Source organism: Trachymyrmex septentrionalis, unplaced genomic scaffold, assembly GCF_001594115.1.
Source record: "Trachymyrmex septentrionalis isolate Tsep2-gDNA-1 unplaced genomic scaffold, Tsep1.0 scaffold25, whole genome shotgun sequence".
Lineage (NCBI taxonomy): Eukaryota > Metazoa > Arthropoda > Insecta > Hymenoptera > Formicidae > Trachymyrmex > Trachymyrmex septentrionalis.
Window position 1 is genome coordinate 409,549 of NW_017305408.1, and position 4,945 is coordinate 414,493.

Below are 4,945 nucleotides of genomic sequence, written 5' to 3' on the forward strand. Positions count from 1 at the left end.
ATTGTTATATATTAGGTTGAGTAAAAAGTCATCGCGTATTTTTTAACTCAAAGTTGTATATACAATATCTTCGTCAATAATGAATAAAATTCAAATTTAAAAAAAGGGTTTTAAAGCTTGAAATCTCTACTTTTAAAAGCTTATCACATTTTTTAAGTTTATATGAGTTTGATAATTTTTACATACCAAAAACTACGAGCTGAAAAAGACGAAAAATTTTCTTCTCACTTTGTGGATTTGTAACGTGTCCAAAACGAATTTGAGAAAATTTTCGATTACCTATCGTGAAAGCTTGATACTTTCCCTACAAAATCGTTTTTTTTTAATATTCCTACGACTTTTGATTACTGAGTTATCGCGGATTAAATAAAAGAATTATTTTGACTTTAATTGCTCATAACTCCATTAAAAATTGTCGTATCGTATAATTTAAAAAAGAGATTTTTAAAGCTGAAACTTTACTCTATCAAGATATATTTATATTGTTGGTAAGAAAGTAATTGCGGTTTTTACTGATAGATGTCTTTTAAAAAAACGCGATGACTTTTTACTTAACCTAATATTGAGAGAAATGTGAATTTAATCGCATCCTTTATTGATTTAACGATTGACGTCATTTTACGTAGACAACTTTAATCCCTTTACAGTTTCACCGCAAACTATCTGTCGAGATATTATTTATGCATACCACACCAGACATAATGGATTTGACCAGAAACACTATAGTAGTTAGTGCATCCATTAGCGCTTTTCCAATTCGATAAACCGATTAAATCTTTTAATACTAGAAAATGCCTTCCATCCGCGTCAATGTAATAGTTCCGCAGTTAAAATCCGCATCCAATATTACTTCAAATCATAAGTAAATGATAAAACTTCAAGTAAATTCAAAATTTGGTATGGTATTATAATCACACCTGTGAGTGAAAAATGTCACATTCCGTTAAAGCGATTCTTCGTGCGCAATAATATTTCTGAATTTATCAAATTTCTTGAATTTCTTTAATTTCACAGTTCAAGCAAACTGTACGTTTATTTGTTGATTTTAAATCGAATAGTGGCATTACAAATTAATTGACAAGCAATTTAAAATATCATTAATACAGTAAGATACATCTTAGAAAACTGCTAAATAAGTATCTTAAAAGCTGTAAATAATTTATTGCGAAAAATTATCTCAGCTGTTTGAAATGATACGGTCAACTTCCGTATTTTTAATGCTTATATATTTTTTAAATCGCATGGAATGGAACTACTGAGAATTACGGAAGGCCGTGAGTTGTCGTAAAAAACGGTTCTTCCGTCGGAAACTTCAACGAGATTCCGCTATATCTGATCGTACTCGCAAAAATAAAGAACTGCAACCTTTTTTCCAACGGCGCCCGCATCTTGAAGTATCAAGCTGGCACGTCTGTAGCTTTTTGTCGATGCGTCTGTCTTTCCCTCGAAACTGTGTATGCGGTCGGGCGGTTTCAAAAGGTGCGAAAGAACTGTGTGTCTTGTCGTGATTGGATCAAAAAGGATTTGAGAAGAGAGGGACTCTCTCTCTCTCTCTCTCTCTCTTTCTCTCTCGATGGAGACGCGATGTAAATGCGTGGGATTCCAAAGTTAGTGATCGTGCTCGTTAGGACGTGCACGAGGGGTCCGTGTCCCACGCCATGCGTGTCTATCTATAACGTTAATGCGTTACATACCTGCGCGCAAACGTGCGAAAGTGCGTATCCATATCGAGGAAGGAGAGGGGGGGGGGGTCTGAAGGAGGTGGTCGGTGCAACAGAAAAGTGTTGCATTTGTTGAGTACGTGCAGCATATATGTGCGCATATACAGGAGGGGGGGGGGGAGTACATAAACTATCCTCGCATTATCGTTCCCCGCGCAACACGTTATACGCTTGTAAAACCGCGAAAACAAATGCCGTCCCGACGACGAGGATGTTAAGGAGACGGTTACGTGCCCGGGGCCTGAATACAGTCGTCCGTGGGTTTTATACGTATGGCGAGTCATTAATGAAACGCGGACAGCTTTGTCAACTCGGCGCGGATTATCTCGTCGAAGGTCCTCCGCGTCGACGGTGCCGCGTCGCGGCAGTCGGCTGTCGTCGCTTCCGTTCACCGCCTCTGTAATAAACTCACCGATGGCGGCCGAGACGGCTCCATTCTTTCTCTACCTCCGGTAGGTTAAAGGTACCTCGCGTTCAGGTCAATTCTGTCTGAGCTAAATTGATATTGCCGTGATGCGAAAGTAAAGGCGTTATGATTTTTTTATGGAATTACTGTCATTTTTTTCGACGAGATTATGTATCCAAAAACGATGTGTTGAAGTGATGGAGTATAGATAGGCAAATTAATACAATATTTTTAAAATAAAGATACTAATTACAATATATATATGGAAATTAAGTTTCGGAAAGTTGAGTTAGTTTTTATGTATATTATGGTATCTAGCTTAACGTGATGAACAAAAGATATCGTAGACATGAGACTCAATAATAAATAGTTTTTGAGCTATTATATGATGTATCAAAAGTGCTCACAAAGTACAAATTTTTGATATCATAACTGAAAAACTATCTATTATTGAGCTTTGTGTATACACTGAGAGAAATGTTTTAAATATAACCATTTATTTTGTTGATATGCGACTAATAAAAACTTTCTTACTTTTTCATTTAAAAATTGTATTATTTTATTTTGATTAGAACAACACAATTTTCAAATGAAAAAGTAAAAAAGTTTTTGTTAGTTACGTATCAATCAAATAAATGGTTATAAAATATTAGTCTCTTCCATTCACAGGTACATGTAAAAATTAACTAATCGAAACAATTTCTATATAACTAGTGCGAGATCCTTTATAATTTATTAATAAAAAATAGCAGATGTTAAAAATATGGTATAAAAAAAAAAACAAGTCCTAGATTGGAAAAATAATAATAGTTCAGATATCAACGCTTATACATATTTCATGGCTTGTGAACGTAAGAATCTTCCTGCTCTTGTTTACAACGCTTTTGTTTAAGCTATTAAATGTGAAACGATGATTCTTCAGTGCAAAGTACTCATTAAAGTCGTTCACGAAAAAGAATCGAAAGGATTGGTTGAAATATTAAAATTTTATTGTACATAAACCTGAGTGTTTAACAAAAAAAAAGACCTAATAATGCAACTGATTAGAGATTGTGCCTAATGCCGATTGACTCCGCCATTAAATGTCCTTACTGTTAGCTAAAAAGAAGACAACGTTAAAGAAAGAAGAGGTTAAGACGAGGAAGTGCGTCATATAAATATCCCAGATATAGAACATAAAATGGCGACTTCAAAATGGCTAATTGGCGTCACTCTCTTTATACCCACTCTACAACTGATCAACGGTATGCGAAAATCAGAGCTGTTGAAGATAAAAAAAGAAACCGTTAACGACCAATCATTTAGCGGTTTGATACAAGAAGAATCGTTGAAGAATACACACGTTAAAGAAACATAGTCAACTTTATCAATCTTGCATAAATTATCACGCCTTCTCTGTTACGTGCGTGGCATTTGTAAATACGTTTTTTGTAAAAAACAATTTCAAAGAGAGATATGTAACGCTCTCTCGGTAAAATTATATTATTCGCAAAAGAGATGTTTCCGTACACTGTTATAACTTGATGTTCGTAATTGGCAGAGAAATACTCTTTTCCTCACGATTTCCGAGACTTTGTCGGCGTTATTATCTGCGGCAATAAGTTTGCTATAAGGTATCCAAGTGCCGCTCTTTTGAACCGTGCTTCGTACTTTATTAAGTATTTAAGATATAAGATACTAGGTTAAAATCAAACGCGGCGGCGTCCGGCGTTATTAAGCCATTTCCGAAAGAACCGATCAAGTGCCTGATGGCTTTATGCGGTGGACGGGTCATTAATGCAACACCGTTGCTTTTGCAGAACCGGTACGGATTATCTCGTCGAAAGTTTCTCAATAGTAGAGGTCTTTCGGGGACCGGGCCTCGCAGCCGCCACCGTCACGATGCAGCCAGGGATGCCCTTGTATAATTAATTGCGGACGCGTAATGCCCACTACGCTGTAGAATCACGTAGTAATTGGTTCCTCGGTTTTGGTTAACGAGAGCCTTTAAGTGCCGCACGTACATTCCAATGTCGGCAAATCTCGAACGAGATAAGTGCACGTTCTTGTTATGTTCTATGTAATGCTCGGCATGGCACGTTAGCGACTATCATTGCAGATGTTGCGGATGATATAATTTCATTCGGCGTACGCGCCGGCTGTTCGCGACGACGCGTTAAAGTATTTGTAAAAGTATTTATGTATTTACATTTAATCCTGTTAGCTTCTTCATAATTTGTATGCAAATAAGGTACGTGGAAATGGTTCTCTACAAGCGAATATAAATCGAGAAAAGGAGAATCGAAGGAGTAATTACGTATTTTTGAATATATTACGATAAAATATTCATATAAAGTTCCTGTTATTACTAATATCATTAATATGGCGTGGTATAAATGCCAAAATTCGCGAAATGTGACGCGCAAAGCTTTCGAAATATCGTCTTAAGTCCGATTGTTAAAACGGGAGACAGTTTGCGATAAGTAAGTACCAGATTATATGAACACATCAAAGTGCAACGTACAATTAAGTCGTGAGGATCATTTAATTAGGTCGCAAGGATTAAACGCTCGCTGCACAAAAGTATGTAACTAATGCAACCGCTTTACGGCGGTTTCTCGCAATGGCTTAATTCGTGAGCAGTGCTTACTCGACTTAGCTGGGCTTTGCGTAAGTAAATCTTCCTTTAAACGCCGACTGGACGACGTAAAGCGGTCGTGCCAACTACTAAATATCTCCATCGTGCAATATACGACGGCAGCCTGATGGACGTAGATATTGAAACAACGATATCGTTCGCACAAAATATGCATAAAAGTAACGATAATTTTCCCTAAGT